A 24,800-nucleotide genomic window follows, 5' to 3' on the forward strand; every position below is an offset into this window, starting at 1 on the left:
AGACATCAGAAAGAATTCCAAATATTACAAGAAATGTTACAAGAAGCACTGGCCAGGACAGTGTGCCGATTTCAAGCTGAAATTTAACACACACACACAAAAAAAAAAAAGAAAACCAAACAACTCTCTCGGAGTTGTACCTGCTTTAATAACTATCATGCGGAAATACACAGGCTAACATACAGGGAAGAAAAGGCAACAATTGCACAATTTTGCAGAAACCGTAGTACAGAGTGTGCATAGTAGGAACAAAGAAATGCCAGTAGCAAAGAGGAATTATTCACAGAAGCAGTGAAGACCTTTGGAAAAGAATAGGGTTTTGGTTTTTTTTTTCACTTTCTTCAACCAGACAAATTTGATGACATAAAAGATATTAGGGTAATACCATTTTGAACTGGAGTGGGGTGAAAAGCAAGCGAGCCTAGCCAGAAAGTTCTGAGCAAGGACCAGTATTTTTGAATGCTAAAGCTAAGCAAACATGTATGTTCTAGAGAGTGGAAGCAACAAATCTAGGCAAGAAGTTAACTGAAAAAACTTTCATGGTGAGGGTATCATTGACTTGTTCTACCAGACAAACTGAAGGTATAATGATGCTTTGGAATGAGGAACATATGTAAAGAACTTTATGTCTAAACCAGTTGCTGTTTTACACCTGAGCAAAGTGTTTCTTAAAAAAATATTTGACAAGTCAATCATTGTTTCATTTCTTTGTTAGGATTTGCACTAGAAACCCTTTTTATTTTCTACAGGTGTGCAAGTGACAGTATTTCTGGCATAACAATCTTATAAGGTATCACTTAGACATACAAATAACCTGAGCAATAATAAAGCTAAGAAGTAGCCACTGAATAAATCTTTAAGACATTCTGGTATTGAAAGGAACCTACAACTGACTAAAACAGTCTTCAGCTATCTTTGCCCTTTGCTAAACAGGCTCAGCAAACTTTTCTTCCTTTCCCAGTAGATACAGTTTTTTTCTTTTTCAGCAATCAGTGGAAAATCTGCAAGCTGAGGTCAAAGCTCAAAAAGCTTCAGCAGTTGTAGGCAGTCTAGATCACTGGGCAAACATTAATTGCTAAAGCTTTTGTCCTGAATGAAACAAATTTACTGGAGTACCCACTCCCTATATCACCAAGGACTGGAATTTTAATGCAACATGGGACTATGTTTAAATATACCGGAATTTCTAAGGTATTTCAGAATGTAGATTTAAGTATGTATAGAAAATAATCAAGGGGGTGAAAAAATATCTAAGAGAAGGGCTGGAAATATCCTGAACTGGCCAAAAATGAAAGGCCAGAAATGGAATCTTCAGAATTGTCCCATACGCCAAAAACCACAATGAATAAGTCAACACAGGCAGTACAAAATATTGACACTGCAGTCCTAAGTAGGATAGATTTGTTTACGTTGTTTGAAAAAAAAATACACTTATTTTAGATTAATATTCTCATTCTGCTGAGACAGCAGCTCCTAACAAAATGACATCTAAGCTGGTAATGGCATATATGCAGTGTTCATACTAGATACAGCAGAGCTGACAGTAATATCTGATAAAGGACAACTTGTTAAGCAGAAGTATAAGTTGTTCTAAATAATGGAGTGAGCTAAAAGTTTTATCCTTAAGTCTAATGGATTTAATGGACAATAATAATGCAGATACTGAAAAAGGTACCCAGTTAGATTACAATCCATGTTACAACACAGCAGGATCACTACTTGCTTTAATCAATGCAGGCAAGTGGTGGTAATTTTTAAAGTGCTACCAGAGAACACACATAGAAAGAAATTAATAGCTCATGCAGATATGACAGTAATAAAATTTGAGGTTCCCTCCCATTACTACTGCATATAATGTTACCTGTGTGTTCACAGTGGGAAGCATTAGTTGTAAGCCTTAAAGGATTTAAGCGACCATCCTTTGGGATTGCTGGGTACTATAACATGGGAGGAATAGGGCACCTTATTCCAGTTCCTTAAAGGAAGAACATAAGAGGCATCAAATTTACCCTTCTGCCTAAACGAACCCTGGGCAAATAACACCACCATATTTAGGCAACTGAACATCAAACACATGGGGGAAAATGGGCTTTCTGGCTTTGATTAATACTGTATTCAACTTCTTAAGTCTAACAGTGCAAAACGTGTCAAAATTCAACTGGATTAAATAATAAAATTCTCTCTGAGGCTGACTGCATATAACTTGAAATTGTGTTGAATGCTGACTTGTTTTTTTAACAGCACTGTTACAGAACCTTGGAAAGAAATGGCATTGTGGAATAAATGATAAATTTCGAAATCCCATACAGAAAAACCAGGTGGAGCACTATAAAGGTCTTCCACTTCAAGAAGAAACTACGAGATACAGCATATCTTTTGCAAGCTTTTTAAGAAACTAAGTGATCAGTGACAAACTCATTTCCCAGACTGCTGGGCACTCTTCAGCCATGGACAAGGATGTGGCATTGGACTTTGTCTTCTGTCAGGGGAAAAACACTCATAAAATCAAAATTTACACTAATTCAGAAATTAAATGTAGGCTTTATTACTTGAAAGCCTGGCAGCTGAACAGCAATATGTGAGACCTACCCTGTGAACAGTATGTACTGTAAGCAGAGTTGTTAGAATGAAGGAAGACTAAAGATGAAGCCAAGACTCCTGGTGAGATCTATCAGATGCTTATTAGCACAAGAGATTTCAAACCTTACATGACAGAAGGGATAAAAACAACAGAATAGAATTTCAGATAGTGTACAGTCAAGGAGGAGACACAGAAATACTGGTGCTATGTGTGAATATAAGCTAAACATTCGTAAATGCAGTTCTGCAGAACAGCTGATATAAAAAGGAGACAAAAGTACTGACCTACTTCATAGCTCTTTGTGTTCTGACTACCTCATGCAAGCTTTAAGGCTAACAGCTCATCTTTCTTCTCATTCATTCAAAATCACCATCCAACTTTCTACTGAAGGCCTCCCTCTCTTCTCATCTGCCAAGAAAACTGCAAGGAGGTTATTAATGTAACGCAATGTGGAAAAGCAGTTGAATGAAACAACGTCATAGCACTCCAAGTATAGTGGAAACTTCTTCCAAGAATTACTGTATCAAGTCATATTTGATGTTCATAGTAAGCTTGTTGCTCCTTCCCCCCTGTTAGCAAACTTCTGTGCATATCTGCTGAAGAAGAAAGAAAGAAAAGCGTCTTTGCCTCAGGATAACTGAAAAGGGATTTCAATTATATCTGTTCTTGACAACGCAGAGTATGATAGGAACTTACCGAAGACCAAGTTACTGGCAAGATACAAGGGGGGAGAGGGACCTTTAAGCATTACTGTAATTTTATTAGGATGTTAATTAAAATCCATATTGATCCACAGAGGAAAGAATACAATAAAAAACTGGTATACACTATATCTGGTGCTGGAAAGTTGTTCATAAGAGTACTCAGGCTCCACAGGAAACGCAGTAGTATCACTGACACAGTAGTATCACTGACACAGTAAAGGGCCCGAAAATTAAATAAGGTATGTGGCCATCACAGTACTATGCTCACATGAAAGACAAGGTAGGAAACTATGATTCTGTTCTAACTCAACAGCATATAGAAGACAGTAGATAAAAAAATGACATAAGCTACATGTTTACAAAGGCTTTAAAAGAAAAATGACAAGCAAAATCCTTTCAGGGAGTATTCAATAGAAGCAATATGTCAATTGCTCTTTTTTTCTTTTTTTTATCATATATCACTGCAAATATTGATGTATTTCAACAATGTGCCATAAACTATTTTAATTTCTGCTGGAGGTTATATGGTAAAGTACCTTTTTACTTTTAAAAAGTACCTTTTAAAAAAAAAAACAAAACACAACCCCTCCAATATTTATGAGATGTTGTATTTCTGTGTGTAACAGATACAGACATTTTAATGAATGTAAAGATTCTTCTCAGCTTTTTAACTAGCTAATCTTCAAATAACTACTAGTTAAACCCATATATAATATGCAGAATTTGCATAATTTACCTTTCTTTGAACAGCTGGAAAAGACAGGAGTTTAGTTATTTTGTTAGGGGATGGTCTTAAATAACCATGACTACATACAGTAAAGAATTAAAATGTATGGTAGTAACTGCAAGGTTCAAATTGTTAATCCAACAAATGGGTGACCAGGAAATGCAGCATGTATTTACAGTGTTGATTAGGGCAAGAGAATTGAGAACATCCTAAAACACATGGAGCCCAACAATGCAATATACCCAACCAATATTTATTGCTGCCTCTGTAGAAGCAATTTCCATTTTGATGCGTTCTCTCACACATGATGTTCTGAAACAGTTAAGTAACACAAAAAATACAGGTTCAAGATTATATCTGTCACAGATGAAAATACAGCATTTATGCAGCATTACATAATAAAGCCCCCGGTTTATGGACCCAAGGTCCTCTTGGGACCACCACAAATCTACATATTGTCAGACGGTGATAGATTTTTACATTTGCATATGTGAATTAAAAAGAACCCACATTAATAACCACAACAAACAGTTAGTGAGTCTAAAGGGCTGAGGAAATGTAACAGCATCCTTCAATTTTGGTATTCTATTCTATGTAAGTCAATACTAGTTCACAAAAATCTGTCTGGAAAGCCACCTATCTTAGCCAACATTTTACAAAGAAATCAAGGCGTCTGTTATGACTACCTAATTCTGGGTGGGATGCCAACACTGAGGGCAGATTTGCATTTGTGCTGTACTTAAAAGGCAGCAGAAATGTGGGGAGGGAAGAAACTGCTGACAGTTCTTTGCACACCTATGTTAGAAACTAAGAATGAAGTAACTCTACCAAACTGTTTGCCTTGTCAGTATTTCTAGCAAAATTCTACTATTCTAATACAGGTGAACCTAGTAACACTGATTTTTGCCAAATAAATTATCAGTTTTGTGGAGATAATCAATGCTAAGCATGGAACTCTATAAATTTATGGAATTCAACAAATTTAAGGAAGAGGTTGTACGGCATGGTATCTGCAATAACAGATGACTGATCTTAGAGGTCTCTCACACTGTTGTTTTACAAAACTACTATATATAAATTAGATATCAGGTTTCACTAGTAGCTTAATCGAGTTTTGGACATGAACATTCACTTCAGAGTTGAAACATAAGTACATCCTCTCACTACATCACCCAGACTATTTCATGATTTCATTAGCTCATGGATAAGCTCTGCACACTGCCATAACCATCCCTCTCTCTCCCATGCTTTAGTCTAATGCACAATTAGTCCAATGAAGGACTAGACATTGTAATTTTTAATTTTCAGAATTTCAACTAAAGTTCTTCCACCCTTAAGCATCAGAGAATGCAAAAAAAACACCATCCTTGTGTGTTTTAGTAGTAAGCATTATGTATCTTGTAACACATATGAAAATTAGCATGCAGGGATATTGCTACAGAAAGTTGTATCTAACCTGATATCCTGATATCTCTAAATAAATCTGTAGACATGTAACATAAAAAATATAAATATACACATAGCTATCCTCATCTGTATATATTGCCACATGATTTTGGAATTGGACATCTGATAAATGCAGTATATAACAAACGGAGGCAGATGCCCCACACTTTACTAATTGTATGCACTTTTTTAGAGCCCTATGTAAGATCTTCATTTAATCTACCTGTCATCCCTATAGAGCTGGAAACTACAGATTAATTTTTAAGGCACAGAAAGAAAGGTAAACAAAAAATTACAAGGAAGCAAAAAATCCTAGGCATCCGGGTACTTAACAGAGAGCTCTAACCACTGAAAAGCCACTGGTCTTATTTTGGTATATTATCTTCAGTTTCTGATGACTTCTTCATGGAAATCTCTCTACCCTCCCACCCCAGGAGAAAAAACAATATATTCAGTCTGAGGAAGCCACCTGTGCTTTTTAATAGCCTAGCCTGACAAAGAATAGGCCTTGTTATAGATGAGATACATAAATGGAAAACCATTCAACATTTGAGAAAGGTGACTAAATTCACTAGCCTAGTGTCAATTTTTAATTCCTTGGTTTGGTTTTTTGACTTTTTTAAAGGCCATTCATGAAATATTAGAGATGGCCAGCTTATATTAATGTTATGTCCTCTGACACCCACTCAGTGAAAGATAAAAAGATGGCATTAAGTTTTAGCAGTGAAGCAAAATGTTGCATGGTGCAAGGTGACCCAGTCTCATTTAACAGATTACCAAAATATAATCACATAAAACCTATGATCTTTACACTGGCAAAAACAGTGCAACAAGAAGACAAGTACAATTTTAAAAACTTAAAAGACCAATCAAAATGAAACATGTACATTTGTAACATGCGAGTCCCCTGCAGCTATCCAAATTCTAGTTAATGCAGAATTGTACTAGAATTTAGCTAGTTCAGCTTTACCTACAATTTAATCCTGCCAATATATCTAATCCAAAACAAATGTCTCAAAGTCAATTAAGCTGCTTGATTACAATAAAAATAGCTCTTGCTCTTCATCTTGGCTTCAGTATCTACTGGCTGATAACTCCTAGGTCATAGGGAACGCACTGTCTAACCGCACTAGTGCAGAGCTCGGAAAAAGAAAAAAAGAAAACTCATACCAGTCTGATGATGTGCGTGCAATTCAATTATAACAAGACAAACTGCCTTGGGTTAAGATTACCAAAAGAAAACTTTAGGAAGCACAGATTTTGTAAAGCAGGTCTATTCTTAATTGATACAGTTCTTCTCAGCTTGTTTTTGATTGTTGCTACAATTTTCATACATGTTTCTCTAATGTGTTTTCTGATAGCTACTGACAAACTTGAGATATTCCCATGATGGACTTTGCCTGTAATCCACCACGGCAATTCCCCTGTTTCTAAACCCTCACATTTAGTCCTTCAAATCCATTCACTGAGAGCTGCCTCACCTGCCACTCTGACTGCAATGCCTCCCAGACCCTCATCAGCTCACCTCATCTATCCACTGTCACACAAACTTGGGCTCGATTTGTTGAAATGGAGGAAACTTCTACTGGGGTCAAACGATGTAATGGGGCTGAAACTAAGTGAAGCTTGCTGGTTTGGGTACAGCGTTAGGTGAAATTCTGTCAAACGAATCCTGAAAAAAAAACCCACAACAAAACTATGAATTTATGTCTGTATTTTGCACAGAACAACTCCTTTCAATATAATTTCTAAGTGTCTTAAATGAATCACAGTAGGCCTGGAAAAGTGCAAGCAAGATTAAATGAAAAATATTTTTTTTTTTTAATTTTTAATTTAATGATCCTTTGGCAAAGAAGACGAGACAATAGATAAACGTCCCAGAGACCTACTGCTTTACTTGCCTATTTATTGTTTACACATGTATTCTCTAGCAGTGAAACTCTTCTTTAGCACATAGGTTTACATTACCAGGATAGACATTGAACTCAGAAGAGTTAAGTTCCTTCTTCATCTCCATTTGCAGAAAACACAAAAACCACAAGGAAACAGAACAAAAATTTGACTGAAAATTGGTGTTGCAACTCAAACTTTATCTCTCATGAAAGGATGGTGCAGTACAGAATGCAACTGTTACAGTGAAGAGGGAACAAAGGTCAGGACTAGAGATGTTTGCAGCATTGCTGTTTAAATTCTGGAATTTTACTCCGTAGAAACAGTCAAATTAAGGCAGTACAAAACTGAAAAATTTAAGATTTTGCCCTGTATTTACAGATATGTAAAAGAAGAAAGGATGAAATGTCAAATGTACTTCTACTACACAATATTATGGAGATGATATGGGGCAATGTACTTTGTGTAGACAATTTAGCTCATGGGCTGGTCCTGATCTGGGCACATCAGAAGAGCCAGTATTCCACTCCAGTGCCCCAAAAGATTCAGCTAGCAATGGACCTACTCCAGCCAATGGTTCATAGTCCTTACTTTAACGTAGTAACTTGTAAAGTGCTGCCAGCATCTAAATGGATGTTCTTCATCTACCAGACACAAGGCATAGGGAGAGAGTTAGTGAGGGGGAAGGTGACAAAAGCTGCAGAGTTAAAACAGATACAAATATCCACAACTTCAAAAACATACTATTAATACATCAGGGGACCTCAGTTTCTTACCCACTCTGCCCAGATTCATGCCACTAAACACAAGGCTTAAGAGCTTGAAAAAAACAAATAAATTCAACCATGTGAAAGTAAAAAAAAAAAAAAAACCTGCTTAATGACGGCAATAAAAATCCCGTGCCAATTTTTCTACTATGTTCTCAAAATAGGAATAGTGCCTCTTATGCCCTAATTTTATAATTTTCTTTACCCCATGTTAAAACACCAGTGTAATTATCCTTTGTGAAGGTTGGCTGAGGTCCGTGTGAAAATCTGGTCAGGGTGATTATTTAGCTGGCTTTTGTGTTTGTGGAATTTAGGCGAGAACGTTTCAAACTGTTTGTCAAAATAACTGCTTCATCTGCTTCAGTATTTATTAAAAAAAAAAAAAAACACTTTTTTCTAATAAACAGAGGGAGAGTAAGGTTAAATACTGTAATTATCAACTTGTAAGAAGAGTTGAACATGAAAGTTGTGCAAAGGAGTTCCTAATTTTGATGTATTTGGAGCCAATTTTCAGGATTTAATGACTGCAGTATACCTGGAAATGTAAGGCACAAGAACATGATAGGGAATATTCTTCTACGTTTCCATAATGTATTTAAGGACTACTGAAAATGCTTTGTTACTCATCAGTAGTTTTACATGTAAGTTTACACTTTCATTTTAAGAAGAGAGATTTCAAATAACTTATTGTATTTACCTACAGGAAGGAGTTATTAACATGTCTAGACTCCATCTAAGGGAGCACCTCCATTAAAAAATGTTGAAACATCCTTATTTACTTAATTTAAACTATTTCCTATATACGATTTTCTTGAATGAAGCTTTTAGTGTATAAGCAATGCTAAGACTGCTACTGAAAAGCTACACAGTAAGTGATGCAAAAGCAACTTATAGTAGTTTCCCCCAGTCATACGTTTGCTCCAGTTCTCTCCCCAGCTACTATTGTCTTAGCAGAGGTATAACTCTTACAATAAAACTGCATTTGCTGCCCCTTTGCCTCCTGAAGTTGACCACAACCACCACCACCATTAAATAGTAAAAGGTGTGGAGGAGTCTGATGACAGAGAGAGGACGATGCAGAAGTGAAACTCCATAGCATGCAACCACAGCATCCCACAGCTACTCTCCTGCAGCTCCAGAACCATAACCCCATGATTTGGCTCCCTGTCAAGCAGCCCATGAGCAGGCCCATGGGGCCTTTCAGACCAAGGACAACCATTGCAAAACCTTTGCCTACATTCCTCAGCCCCTCCTAACTGTCATTAAATATTGCTAGGATACAACAGCTCTCTCTCCTTCCACCACACCAGTTGTACTTTATAAGCCTGTCCAAAAAGGAAAAAATAATTATTATTTTTTTCCAGATAATAAAGTCTACAATTCTCTTATCTCTAAATTAAATACCATATTGCTTTCTGGCATAACTTTTTTGAAGGTACCACACATCAGACTTTCCAACTGACTGATTCCATGAAGATTGTGCCTTGGAAGGTTCTACTTTTATAATTATTTCCCTTTAAAAACTTTCTAATTCAGTACCCGCAGCAGCATATGTATTCCTATGAAAAACTCTACATAAATTTACTGGAAATTACAGTTTTAAGACATTTCCAAGCTATAAAATTTGACAGGGAAAAAAATATTAATTCTCTAGGAGTTGATACAGTGATTAAAAAAAACTACAGAAGGATTATCAGTGCCTATTAAGTGTGATAGTTTGAGCAATTTCTATGGAACCCTTTCTTATTTTATTCCTATTAGGTTCATTAGCATATTACCAACTAATAGCTAACAATTGTCCACTGTATAATGAAAGCCCTTTCTAAATCTGCTTCAATGGCTAGACATTATGGCAATCAGTTAAAACTTTCTTACTTGTCATTCAGTAGATTTACACAGTGCAAACAGAGTTACATCCCAATGGAAACTAAACCATTGCTGCCCAGTCCCACAGTGCCTATGGCAGTGCAGGAATACGTTCCTTCTGCTGCAATGCCTGCAGCTCATGCATAGCTCCACATTTGCAGGACCTCACACTCTTCTCTACCATGCACTGTTGACATTTCTCAAGAGGTCAACAGGAAGGTCTCAAATCTAAGCTTGTATGTTTTTTGTTATGGCCATCATGCTTGCAAACATATACTTTTGTTTCAAGTATGTGTTCCTGCCTCATTTTAGGAACAGATGAAAGATTTCTGGTTGGTGCACCCATTGTTTAGGTACCTGAAATGTTCAGGGTACCTCAACTGCCCAATGCTTTAGTGAGCACCCTATGAGGGCTGCTTTGTGGCAGCTGTGATGCTATGCAAGAACTTAGATAACTTATTTAGAGTTTATCTCCCTCCAGGACAGCAAATGACTTTTTTTCCCCCATTTATTTTGTATTCTTTTAATGGAATACAAACTTTTTTTTTTTCACATTAGCAACTGGTTTGTAGCATTATGTGATCACTTTCTAGTTAGTAAAAATTAATTTAACATCCTCCATTTTGTAATAAAATCATGCAAAGGCTTTTTGCTGCACAGTGACAACCAATGTTCTCTCCTACTGAAAAGGACACAGGCTTGGTTTAGTTGTATGTTAATTTTTTCTCTAATTTTCATTTCTGTGGACCCTGCCATAACATGTAAGTCAGTCTTAATGTTCTTTTAAGTGTTGTTAAATGCTATGCAAAGTTTACATGGCAAGCCTGTAACTCTTAATGCATCAGATTTTTTACGTTAGTGATTGTTCATCTGGTATGATTTCTTAATGGACTCTTTTAAAATGAACTAGGTTGTAATTAATGGCAGCCCATGATTATGGAAAAGGATTGGTTAGAACCTTTACCCTTGATATACACCAAAGTGAAAGAAAGGATACAGGTTACAGCTTAGCAGTTTTACTTAGATAAATGCTGACATTTCTTAATAGAACCAAACAATTCCATGTTCTGCCCATCAGTTTTTAATATTTTTTTTTTTTAACTGTGTCAAGCATGTATCAGAATTGAGATCTACTCACTTGGAAGGAAATATGCCTGCACTCAGCACCTTCCTTTGTGTGGAATAGGACTGTACATCGAAAAGTTCAACAGTCTGCAACTGTTAAGAGCATTTAAATATTTCTTTATGTTGGGCATCAATCTTTATCATAATTTTTTTTTTTTTTTTCTTCCAGTTACTAACCTTCACCTCCTCAGAACAAACTAAAATGTCATGCAGTTAGTCTGTCCTCAGGAGAGTTTTCCGGAACATGAAAAACCAAACCCAAAGCCCAGCTTGCTGCTATTTGTTTAATTCTGTTTGTATGCAGGGGGAGTGAGGCTCTATAGACCATTTTCACACATATGCTCTTAGTAGAAGTGTTTTTTATGGGTTAGTGAGTAATTTTAAGCTAGCGGCTAATTTTTTTTAAATCTCTGAGAATAAAGAGCCAGCATATTTATAAACAGAAAAATTGAGCTCTAATTTTTTAAAGTTGTGTCATGTATTCACAGGAGGGCTATTCTAAACTTGTCAAACTAAGTCTTGAAACAAGGGGCTTGGAAAACAGTGGGCTCTTTTTACCATCACACTGATTTTTGCGGTCCAGGCTTTTCCAGCCATGATGATCTGGGTCCTGTGAACAGATTTCCAACAGATTCTACCAGAGGATATGAAAATGCTTTGGAAGCCTAGATCTGGTTTAAAAAAAAGTGGTGTTACTGTCATCAATCTGTAACCAAGTGAAATGAAAACAATTTCAAATACACTAATAAATCCTTTCTTTTTTGGCCCCACTATGCTTTCAAAATTTACAAGTTATCCTTGGAGATTCAGTAATCCCATCTGACTGCCACAAGAGACACTGTCTGCTAGATCACGGTGCTTTTCAAGCAACTTTTCTCAGCCTCTATTTTGCCACCTGCAAAATCAGGAAACACTTTTGGAAATGTGTTTATGAATGCCTAAATTTGAATGACTGACATTTTGATATTGCCTTGTGTCTATCAGCTATGTTATGAAAAGAACACAGTTTTATACAAAGCTCCAACTACAGCACAGCCTGAGGCATAATTTCTACAGTTTAATCAGTGAATCTCTTACTTAGTATCGCAAGGTTCCCTTTTCCTTACTCAGTATGCTTAAATTGCTCATCTTTCTGGAATCATTCAGCTAAACTTATTTCATCATAGTAGGAATATTAAAAAATAGCTAGGCTTGCTGTGTCTATTTATCAGAATCTGAAATACTCTGACAGTTGAAGTTTCAATTTATTACCGTGCTAGTTCTGTTCTAAGTGTAAAACTGAAAAGGCATATGGTTGATAAAACAACCTGTAACTTCTTTGAACACTATCTCAGAGCCTGTGAACATACATCAGTATGTTCATTCCCATCTAGCAGGAGATATTCATCCTTAACAGAAGCAGATCATGAGCAAATGCCAAAAAAAATAGAGCGGAAGTTGGATTTCCCATTTATTATTTAAAATGTGTATTCCGCAACTGTCAAGTTACAGAAGAGCTTTAAGAGCATCCGGAGAGAAAAGAACGGGGGTTCAGCGGCAACTGTGCCAGCCCCACATGGCACTGTTTGCAATATGGTCCTGAGTTACCCATGCAGTGCTCCATTTGTAGAGCTGGATGCAAACCAACTCCTGCAGCTCAGGCAGGAGGTTAGGATGAAATGAATCCCAGTTCCTCCCAAAACCCACATGCAGCTCTCAGAGCCAGCAGCCAGTGACCAAAAGAGTACCTGAGCAGGAGGCAGTGAGGGAGCCCAAGGGCTGCTCTGCCAAGAAATACCCTCAAGGAAATTTTGGCTTGCCTAGAGGGGTGGGGGATTCACCTCCAACTAGGCTGGAGGAAAAGCAGCACACTGGCTCCCTCCATGGCTGGGTGAGCTGTTGCAGCCATGGTTTTCAAACAAGGTTGTAATAAAAACCGAGAACCATTTCTCTCGACTTTGTTTCTGTTGCCTTAAACTGCATCCTCTTCACATATGCTCTGACAGAGAAGTAGGGCATCCAGTACAGAGAGACCTAAATCTCAGCTAAGGACCTTGTGTACCATAATCATACAGAGCATAGGTGAAAGCAAAATGTGCATTCAGAAACAATAACAAAAAAGCAAAGTAAAACACCTGATCCACGTTCACATCAAAACTGAAGTGAATTCACAGCAAACAACTCTCGTGCCTGTCAACCTTCGCTAGAAATATGAGAGCTGACAGCCTTGCTATCGCATATTAAGTAATCATTGTAGTAAATAACAAACCCTAGTATTTGTAAGTTTATTTGAAAGTGGTGCTGAAGTATGAAGAACAAAGCCAGAACCAAGTATTTCAGATCCAAAACCTGGCTCTGACATGGAAATTTTCTGCTCACTTAGAAAATTTGCTGAAAACATTATGTCCTTAACTTTGCTGAAAAAGGCTCTCCCACTCAAACACATACATCTGCCTACATGTTTAGAGCTAAGCATATGCACACTTATCAGTGGGATCGAGGCTTTAATCCTTCCTTGAGGCCTCAGTAATAAAGTGGGGATAACCACACTTACCTACTTTCTAGGGTGTTGTCAAAATTAATGCTCATGGAGCTGTCAGTAGGTGAAAATCATTACAGTTCCCATCCTGCAATTGCTAATGCATGGGCTGCCTGCTGCACACACACTGAGCCTGGCGAAAGCTAATTGAGTCCTTTGAAGGCACAGCAGTTTGCCTAGGCCCTATCAATAAACTGTTAAGAGTCTAAAAAACAAAACAAAACCCCACTATACTAAATGTGAACACAGCACAATTTTCAAATGATCCTGCAGACCAGAACCTCTGGGGCTAAGCATGGCACAGGAAAAGCATTCATATCAGCATATAACATGGGGAGATATATACAGATACATATATATATACACACACACAGAGGGATATAAAACCATAGCTATTAAGCCAATTATTCAGTATAACTGTGTGAGCACATACTTCCAAACACACTCACAAGCAAGCACTCAGTAAGTGCATACAGCACCTGAGCTACCACAAAACAGTGATTGTATGTATGTAAACAGACGAAAATATAAACACACAACTGATGCACATTATATTTTCTTTCCTTCCATAAACTTAACTCTCATCCCAAAGAGGAGGCTGGAAAAAAATTATACTTCATGGTTCACTTTGAAGAATGTAAATGAAATTAGGAAAAGATCTGAGTCAAATTGGTTTGCTCATCAATATATCCCACAAAAACAATTTAACTGACGTCAAATTCAAATAATTCACCCGACATCACACTGGAGAAGCCAACCATGAACACCTCACAAATTATTATTTTGATCTAATTGTTAGAACAGAATTACAGCAAAAACGGCACTTTCCACAGCTATTAAAGCAGTGACCCTGGCAGAGCATGCTTTTGTGCTGAACTTTTTATATCACCAAGACTATTAATCAGGTGGCAGTTGAAACTGATGCACTTTATATAGTTGACCCTGGTCAGTGCTTTAATTACTTAGTATTAAATGGTAATTAAGACTTCTCACATTCAGGTTTAATCCAAAGAAATTGTGTAAAATCCAGTAATTTAATGAAGAGTTGTGTTCTTTACTGTGATTCAGCCTGGACACTGAGGATGCAGCAATTTACTATTGACAAGCACTAAAGGAACAGGTCATTTCACAAGTATAGTGTGGACAAAGGTGAACCGGGCAACTGATGAAATCTGTGGCCAAGGCGAAATAGCAATCTCTAAGCCAAATGGTAATAAAGTTACTGAAATGAAGCAGTGTAGCTTCTGAAGTGAACTATCATAAGGAGGATACAGGCTTCAGGATGGCTTGGTTGAAGTAATTAAAACATTATTCCTTGAGACCCAATCAATGTGGTTAGCCCTACCTCTGATTTTGTGTGCTACACCTGAAAAGCAAAATTACATGTGTAAACCAGCAAGAAACACCAGCAGTTGCAGCTAACATTCTGTGAAACAGTGTCCACCTCTCAGAAAGTACTTACTAAATCTGCAATAAGTGGGGCAAAATAAAGAGTCATGCTTTAATGTTTCTTTCCCATATTATCAAATTATACCTCAGTATTTTCGATGAACACACAAGAACCAAGTAGAAACACAGTCAAATGTCACTGTCCAAAATACCCTGCTAAATCAAAGACAATTACTTCCCTCAATAGCTATTAAAGGCAGATAGTTTAATCATTGGGAAGGCAATCTAGTGCATAGGACACTGCAGTGGGAGTCTAGAGATGTAGGCTTAACTCACAGCTCTGCTACTGACCTGCTATATGACCTTGGGCAAGTCTCTTCACATTTCAGCGCCTCTTTGTGTCCCTATTAACCTTTGTGCGTCTCAGCTATTTAGAATGTAACCTCTCTGACGCAGAACAGTCTCTCACTACATGTTTTTACAATACCAGCACAACAAGGTCACCATCTTGGTTGAGACCTCTAAGTGCTACAGTAATCCAAATAAATAAGAACAATATATTCAATTATTCAGAATCCCACTTACATTTATTCAATTTTCCCGTAACATCTGGATAGCTGAGACATCACCACAGATTTGAATGTGCATCCTACATCCTTTTAATTTTCATGTCTTACCTGCTGTTTGTGTAATTGAAATTTTTATTAATTTTCATAAAGCAAGAACACCTAACCCACCACCTAAAACAAAAGCAATGGAATAAGCCATTGGTGCCCAAGTTATTCAGATCACATAGGTAATAAATCATCTGTCTGAAAGGAGAAACAAGAAGAACCACCCAGTATGAAGTTTGACCCAGCAAAGACTTAAACATGCCCTTAAATTTAAGCCCAAGTAGTCCCACTGAAGCTCTTAAAGTAACTTAAAAAAGGAATCAGAGCTTTTCAGAGTTTGGGGGATAAACTCTGTAAGAGATTTGAAAAAAAAATTGCAAAAACATTGACATAAGCATGTTAATATGCATATTGTGAAATTGTGCAATATGAAAAGGTTCCTAAAGAAGTGAGCAAAAATTCTGCTTCCTTTAAACAGGTAATTCAGTGACAAGTATTTCTTGGTACTAACCATACTCTCCAACAAGATCACACCACACTTATGTAGGCAGTTCAGAGGATATTTCCTATACTTGCATTTATTTTATCCATTTCAATTGTTCTTTGAAAGCACTTAGGCACAGGAAAAATTAACAGATGTCTCTCTGACATGTTTCCTTCAAAAACCATTGCTCAATCAAGATATATTCTTCATAAATTTGGACTGTATTTTCAAGAAATACCCAAACTGAGCTTAATGAGGAAAAATAGGCTCCAAGCAGGACCTAGAAATTAATAATAAGAAAAAGTAGGAATTACGCACTAAGTATTTTATCTAATTTATTTAGCTAAAAGTTTAAATGTAATAAGCATCAAAATACCATAAAGATTTGGTTACTTAAACAAGTTTGCACAGGGGAAATCACATTGACAGGAATCATTCTTCTTTTCTTGATTCAGATACTTGAGTATGCTCACCTTCAGTTCATGCTTTTTAATTCTGACTCTTCGGAAACAAAAACAAACACAAAAGAAGAAAACATTAAACACTCCCAGTTGGAAATTGTTATAAAAGCAGTAGTAGCAGAAAAGAATTGTAATTAAAAATGTACTGACCAACAAAAGAAATGTTGAACAATAATTTGGCAGTGCAACTTCTATAAATCAGCTAAAACCCTACCTTGAAGAAAGGGCTGAAGTCTATGCAGATATTGATATGTCAATAACATGCCATGAATGACAGTAGAATAATAACCATCACTAAAAATAAAAAAAAAAAGAGAGAGAAAAAGAAAAACCCACATGCGACTTAATAGCTGCCCTCTGAAGAAAACTGAAAGCACTAGGAAAAATAGAAAAAGAAGTCTGCTGTCTTCCCTAGTCTCATAAATTTTTACTATCCAAACTCAAGCTTGGGGTACAATATTATTTTTCACACAGGAAATCTTGCTTTTAAGTATGGCACAAAAGTAGGATGAGACAATGGTAAATCTCTTGTGATTGGAATGTGCACAACTTACTACCACTGTAAAGAGATTATTATCTGAAAAAAATATTACATAAACTATTAGTCTTGAACATATAAAATTTGTAGCAATCATAAATACCAGTGAAAAACAAGAAAAAGCACAGCAAGAACTCGTGTAATAAAAGAAGTGTCCTTAAAGATCTATTATTCTCCTGGGAATTTAAATGTAGTGAAAATCTGGAAGATGCAGTTTCTTTAGGAAGGAGCTCAGTTACCATAACTGATACACATTGCCAGCCTTAGAATTCTAATTGTGTTTAATACAGTTTCATGTTGCAACAAAGTACAAAATCAATACCATTTGTCCAGCAAACAGGAAAAATGGAATCTATAAACTGCTCTTATTGAGTAATTAAACACCTATTATTATCATGAGTGGTGAAACAATGAATTTGATAAGACAAATTTTTGCTAGAAAACACTGCAGTGATTAATACCTCCCTACGTATTAAATAAAAATGACTGCCTTTTGTACGGTACTGCTGGCAGAAGAACAGGAATGAGAGAAGTAGTTGCCAGTGCCACAATAACAGGCTAACCTTGAACTGAACTCCTTTCCTCAAGAAATTAAATGCTGTAGCAGGACTTTAAATCCCTCCACTTAGAGCTCATTTGTGTTTCACGTAACCTGCAGTTCCTGAAGAGAACTCATTATCTTCAAAAGGAGAATCCTTTTATAATTTCTTTACAAATGTGTATATTGTTTCTACAAAAAGTATTTCATATCAGAAAAAGGGATAAGAGTATTAACAGGGTAAGCAAGGCAAAAAGGCTCGTATCATTAAGACGCCATTTCTGCTTCCTGGGAATTCAAACGCTAGCTACAGTGGTATGGAAAAACGAATGAGAATGAGGTTAAAGAAAATGTACCTTTACAGCAAAATTTTAATCTGTTAGATTGATGCTAAACTGCCTTGGTCTTTCTGCTGCTATATGCTGTATTTCTATGTATAGACCCCCTCCCCCAATGCCTCTCCTGTAGCTTTGGCTTCCTATTTTTCTTTTCACTTAGAATGATGCACTAGGAACAACTATAGAGTACAAAAGATGAATCTATGGATGTGACACTTGTAAAGGGTAACCCTATTTCACAAGTGAGATGGGACAAAAAAGAAAGAAAAAAGGCCACAGAAGCAATAACTGCTCACTGAATTACCATTAAATTGTAAGATTTACAATCCAATGTACAGTAAGTGCATATCTAATGGAGTTTGTCCTCTAAAAGAATATAAAGTAGATCTTTGCAGCATAAGATGTATGCAGGTTATTTTTTTTATTTATTTTTTTGCATTCTTTTTTAAATTGGGACACACAGAAAGCAGATGTGCACATAAATTCCAGAATTTTTATACATATTAAAACTAAGCCATAGGCAACATTAAAATATGATAAATGGAGTATGATTAGTAGGATTTGGCTTTGTATTTTCAAAACATGCTCGCATCCTACAAAGACAGATAAAAGATGAGTAACATGGCCAGTCAATACCGCTTTCTCAGATATCTTTGGTAAAAGGAGATCACATATTATAAATTCAGTTTATTGCTCTGATCTACTGGAATTCAATGAAATGACTGAAATGACTTTTTGTGGGGAGCGGCAAAGCAGCTGCTGACCATTTCCAGTGTCCTCGAAACAAAATATCTGGAAAGGAGTTTCAGATCACTTTGTTATTGCCTTAAATAACCTACAGTATTTATTTTCATATAATGGGTGCATATGAATAAGGCTTCTGCACAATATTATTGTTTGTAAATATTTTTGTCACTAATTTCACTGGTCTTATTCAAATGAGCATAACTGTTGAGTGATTTAAGTTTAGAAATCAGCAAGGCATGTCAAACAATTATTTACATAGCAGCAAACTTTTACATGAAATACCAGGCATATTCCTATTATGCTATATTACCAGGGTATAAATAATCACCTGTTTTACAGGGTGACTCTGGAAAATTCAAGACTAATAAAACCCCAAATTGCCACATAGACAAAGGAACTTCTGGGTGGGTAAGCCATTCAAATAGCAACAAGGCAGACTGTGCTCTGCATTCTTAATTTGATTAAAGTTTTATTTCCTTAGCTAAACTTCAAGCTTCCATGTTTTCACATTTCCACAAATGGCATTAAAACTTTAACTCTCCTACCTAAAAGGAACTTTGCCTACCACACAAATTTTTCCGTTATCTGGCTTTTATTTCAGAGGATTAAAAAGCAATGCACAAGATCAGCAACGATAGTCTTGTTCTCTCCAACCTTAGTGAATCAAGTTCACTGGAGGTGAAGCAGTGGAATTATCAGTACAAGTGGCTGTGTCATCAAAGCTTTCTGAGAGGTAGTGTATGGAAATGCCTAAACAAACAGAAGCGTAAAAGCTGTCTGTATAGAAAAGGGCTCTTCCAAGGCTATTCATTAAAACAATTCCAATTGCAGCTTCATGATGCAGCATTATATTATGTGAGAAATATAAAATCTTGACATTTTTCTAAATGTGAATGGGTTAAAGAACCTCTCCACGCTACAGTGAGCCTGAGAATTTCCAGCAGCTGATGAAGACCAGTTGACCACCTGATACTTTTTCAGCAGGGTGATAAAATTAAAGGATTGCTTTGATTTGCTTGAAGGATTACTTTCTATAGTTAATTGTTTAAAGTGCACAGTCTTACAAAAGGGAAAAATATCAAGAAGGTTAATGTAGAGTGAGCTAATTGCAAGCTGATTACATTGTGCAAAGCGAGAGATATTACTTGTGTTACATACCATCACAAGGACTAGCCTATATTCCACCCTGCTGCTGCAGCAAACAAGCTGATTTGCTAACAAAGTGGTCAGCTCAGGCACTTGCACAGCATCTCGGTAGGTCCACAGGCGACTGCTTCCCATGCAGAGAATCTCAAGCTCCATTTTCCAATCTGATTACACGGCTCCTTATTCCAGCAGCCTTAAACCTTCATGGCAGTTTACCAACATTTTCATCACTTCTTCTTTTACAAAGCAAAAGAACTGATAAGCTCTCAGGTACCCGGGATTTCATAGTTGATGGCTGGCAGGCAGCCAGCTTCCCTCACAGCACAACTGTTTCGTGACACAATGCAAAAAGCACACTGAATTTAACAGATAGCACAAAACTATTAGAATTCCGCAGTACGTACAAGCAAGCAGCATGTTTCTGTCTTTGCAGATGTAGACAGTCCTGTTTAGTCACATTTATAACATGCCTACACCTGAAAAGTTAAAAAAAAAAAAAAGGAAGAAAAAAAGAAACACCAGAACAAATGAAGACAGAGTACTGTCACTAAGTCAATTGCACTACAGTGTGTACCCAAGTTACTTCACTGCAGAAGACAGGGAAGTAGAGACAATATCAATAATTTTTTATAAAAAACTAAGAAAAAGGAAAATAAATCTTCACATTACATGAAAGTATTTGACATAAACTGAAATTTTATTTTAACATTGAAACAAATGCAGGAAAAAAAAAAGAAAAAAAGAGACATTATTATCTTTTTTTCAGCATGTTAAATGCTTATATAAAGCATGAAAATAGCCTCAAGTTATACCTTGGTTTACTTGTTCTCTGGCTCAGAAATACCACTTGAATAATGAAACAACAAAAATAAACGTAACATCTCTACAAAATGATGTATCTCATGTACTGTCTAAAAAACTGAGGAGCACAGGAAGAATTATAAATATATATGTCAATTTTTACATACATATATATAAAGAAAATAACAGAATCCAGAATGAGAGTTCTAGAAAGAGACTGTCCTACAAATCTTACAAAATCCAGTTATAAGCAAAAGAGAAGGAAAGTTCCTTATTTTCAGTTAAAGACAACAACATTAATATTAAAACAACAAGTTTTTACTTATTACTCACACTCCCAATGAAATAAACTGGTTATCTATGTATTATATGTACAATGCCCAAAACAGCCTATAACGTGAAGTTAAAAGTGTAGGAAACAATTCCCCCATGTCCCCCCAAGCAAAATGTTTGGTTTTTGGGTTGGGCTTTTTTTTTTTAGATCAAAAGGATCAAACTGGAATCTGAAGGAATATGACCCGCTAAGTATTCTTAGAATTAAAAATGCAATTTTGCATATCATCCTTTTTATCATAAGGGAATGGAGGTGGAAATAGGGAGGGTAAGACAGTGAGTTATGGAGGGAGGGGAAAAAAAAAAGTACAACTAAGCTGGTGCGACGGCTCAGTACACCAGATCACCAGTGCATTGACCCTCTGTATCTCTGAGTCATTAGCTGGAATCCCAGCTCTGCCTCTAGGAGTAGGGATTTGAACTCACACACCGATGTGGTGAGATTTGGGATCTTGAACGTGCCAGACAGAGGGGTCACTCTTCTCGGTGCAGAGAAGGCCAGAGGCCTCCCAGGAGGGCAGGGCGGGATGAGTGACTGTCGCCTGGTGCAGGCACTGGACATGATGCTGACTCAGGCAGGGACATTGACAGGCACCGCTGCTTCTCTCCATCACTCCTGGATGGAGTGGGTTTAGGTCACTGGCGCTGGTAGGTACATGCAAAATTCAGGGGGAAATTATCAACACATCCTTACTTGTCTCTGCGTGTGCACATGTGTATTTGTACATATACATCTCTGTGCACAGCTATACAAATGTTCACATGTATTTATGGAGACATACTGAAACAGGCTAAACTGGCTTCTCTGCAGCCATACGTAATGCTCAGCACTGCCAAAACATTTCTACATCAATTCTACTCCTTAATACAGCTACAATTTTATATATATCCACATACAGAGACTACATATGTATACCCTATACACACGTCATTCACACACATGTAGTGCTGTGTGCAAGTCCCTTTATCTTTAAAATTGCTTGCTAATTTACATGGAAATTTTATCCCTGATAAAATAAAAAGCACATTTTAACTAGTTTCTAATACCATCACATTATTCCCATGAATGATTCCTAGTAAACTATTTATTACAGCTGTAAGAATTGAAAGGGTTTGTTTCTTGCAGATGCAGATTGAGGGGTTGCCTGTTCCCCCCCCACCACTTTTTTTTTTCCCCCTCTATGATTTATTGGGTGGTGAGCAAACCCACTTAAACTATAGTCATCTGTATGAATCACTAATTTTCATGTTTCTAATTAAAATGTAAACAGTGTAATGAAGACATCAAGTTTTTAGGCAAATGTCTCTTCCAGTGCCACTTGGGGTATGGTAATTACTGAAGCAGATCTATGGATGCTCCTGAATCCTCTACAAGTCCAGATTAAAAGCATTACTGCTAAACCTTGCTTTTTACACCAGGGAATTGTGTTCTCTAACCTATTCCCAGTTTGCTTACAGATGCATATCTGTACAAGCCTTTATAACTAGTCATTAAAAAAAAAAATCAAAATAGAAATTTATCACATAAATGGAGCAGTTTGGGAGGTGGGGAGAGAAATGTGATTTCATTTTAAATAAAATTTTATTCCACTTTTTATGATTATACGTAACTAGCACAGTAAAAACTGTGCTGAAAACTTACCGTCTTAGTGCTTCTTCAAGAAAAGAAAAATAGATTAGGCATTACTATGGAATTTTTAAAAAAGCATAAATGATATTTCAAGCCTGTATTAAAATTCTTATTGTCCCAAAATGCTTTTTTCACAGACAATTAATTTAAAAATATATTATTCAGGAAAACATTAATAAAAAAAGAAATGTATTCACTGAGAAAAATGCAAATGGTCATTGCAAATACAAAAGGCTTACTGTGCAACTGAAAATCTTTTGTCATCTTTATTCCAGTCTTTATGTCTATATCTGAAATTTGTCAGAATTTATCCTAAAGCAAATGACCTCTCCTACATATACTGAAGGAATATAAGTCCTCTCCTGCTTACAATTGTTAATTGAGCCTGTCTGCTACAGCATCTCTTTCCTCTCCAAATAAGCCAGGATACTTGCTTTACATATTTACTGCCAAGCACTTGAACAGTCCTCTATTTTATTATAATACTGGGGTTTCTCCCCCTCTTCTGTATTTTTTTTTCCCCTGTACTGCGAGTAAAGCTGCAATCCACAGTGATCTAAAGCCTCTAAAATGCCTAGTACAAGAGGAGGTTTTTCTTACTCCCTTCCTGGGCTCAAAGTCCATATTCTGACTGGTACAGACAATTTTCATATTATTTTTACATAAATGCTAGACAAGCATGTCTGCATTACTAACCTGGATCATGAAGATGAGGGTGCACAGAATGTACGTGTGCATATGTGCCTGTGCAGGTGCATAAACATTTTAGTGGGTGGTCCACCATTTCAGTTCTATTTTACTAGTAAAGTATTGTACACAAACATGTGAATACTTCTCAGCAGAAATATATATGGAAAATTTCAGATGACATCAAATCATAAAGCATCTTGTCTCTCAAATCATAAATGCCTTAGCAGAATAAAACAAAACACTATTTAGGTGTTTCCTTCAAATGTATTGTTCCAGCAAAACTGGATTTAATTAGACAACTAGCATTTTAAAGGCTAGTGCTTTATAACATGGTACTCTTGAAAACAATGTGGGGTTGCAAGTGAAAACACCATTCTCTTTCAGCTCTGTGGTAAAAAACAAAAAAACAAAAAAAAACCTAAAATTACACACATGCTAAACATTTTTTTCTTTTCTTTTCTTTTTTTTTTATGGATTGAGACAATGGGGAAATCTTATGCCTTTGCCACAGTTCCAAGGCCACACTAATCAGGTGTAATTTTTAATGAACACTGGCTGTTTGGTGCTCATTCAAGGTATTTCATTAGGAGGTTATTCATTTAAAATAAATGTTTCAACCATATCAAGCTGTAACCTTTCTTGAAATGTAAATGAATGGTTTAAATGAGAAGATTAATAAAGAAGGGATGTTCCAATTCCAAGCATGGCATGCTATGTATTTTTAAATTTGTCTATGCCAGATGCTGTCAGTCAGAACAAAAAACTGTCCAAGCAGACAATCTGTGCGTCTGAATGTTGATCATGTTGGAAAGTAAAGGGGGAGGGGGGAGAGAGTGTGTCAAGGATTCATGGTCCTTCATCTTTGCAGTAGAGCAAACACGTCTCTCAGTATAACGACAGACAGCTGCTTCCACTTTCTAATGTGCCCTAACTTAGATCACTGAAAGAATTGTCAGCACTCAGAGAAACACACAAAGATAACACAGCCAGCTGCCATGAAGGGGGAAACAGCACAGCTCAGAAGAAATGGGATTTGTTCCATTTGCATGATGCTGGCTCCCTTGGGCCCCTTTCTTTCAAATCCAAAGCACAAAAGACAACACTTAACATATTTGCTTAAAGATGACAACCTCATGTTGATTTCATTTGGATGTAACAGTGTCAGGATTACAGATATAAGAATATATTATATCTGTAACAGAGACTGACAAATGTATCCATCAGTGAAACTGTCTGATTCATCTGCTTATACAGCCATTTTCCCATCCCAAGGGTGCCATCTAAGTAGTAACTTTAGAAGACTGAAGGTCTAATTTTATTACACCACATTTCAACCTACTAAACAATATTATTTCTAAAATAGATCATTTTTATTGGAAGTCTCCCTGATGAAAAATCCAGTAGACACCGGAGAATTTATGAACTGTATGGGTCCTTTGAACTCAATATACTGCCCATTTTAAGCAA

At 36.6% G+C, this 24,800-nt stretch overlaps 1 protein-coding gene across 4 annotated transcripts in view; it reads right to left on the reverse strand.

Annotated features, from left to right (window-relative positions):
* The window catches only part of FIGN (fidgetin, microtubule severing factor), a 102,057-nt gene that overhangs the window by 59,833 nt on the left and 17,424 nt on the right, over nt 1-24,800 (reverse strand). The window contains exon 3 of one of the 4 annotated variants that reach the window (XR_009743131.1): nt 15,579-16,612. The exons of the other annotated variants lie outside the window; for them this stretch is intronic. The gene's annotated coding sequence lies outside the window, so the exon portion shown is untranslated. Of the gene's footprint in view, nt 1-15,578; nt 16,613-24,800 lie in introns of those variants that run through there. 4 annotated transcript variants of the gene reach the window in all.

Source organism: Pezoporus flaviventris, unplaced genomic scaffold (genome assembly GCF_033815535.1).
Source record: "Pezoporus flaviventris isolate CSIRO_AGI_PZ_B2104156 unplaced genomic scaffold, CSIRO_AGI_Pfla_v1 ptg000001l, whole genome shotgun sequence".
Classification (NCBI taxonomy): domain Eukaryota; kingdom Metazoa; phylum Chordata; class Aves; order Psittaciformes; family Psittacidae; genus Pezoporus; species Pezoporus flaviventris.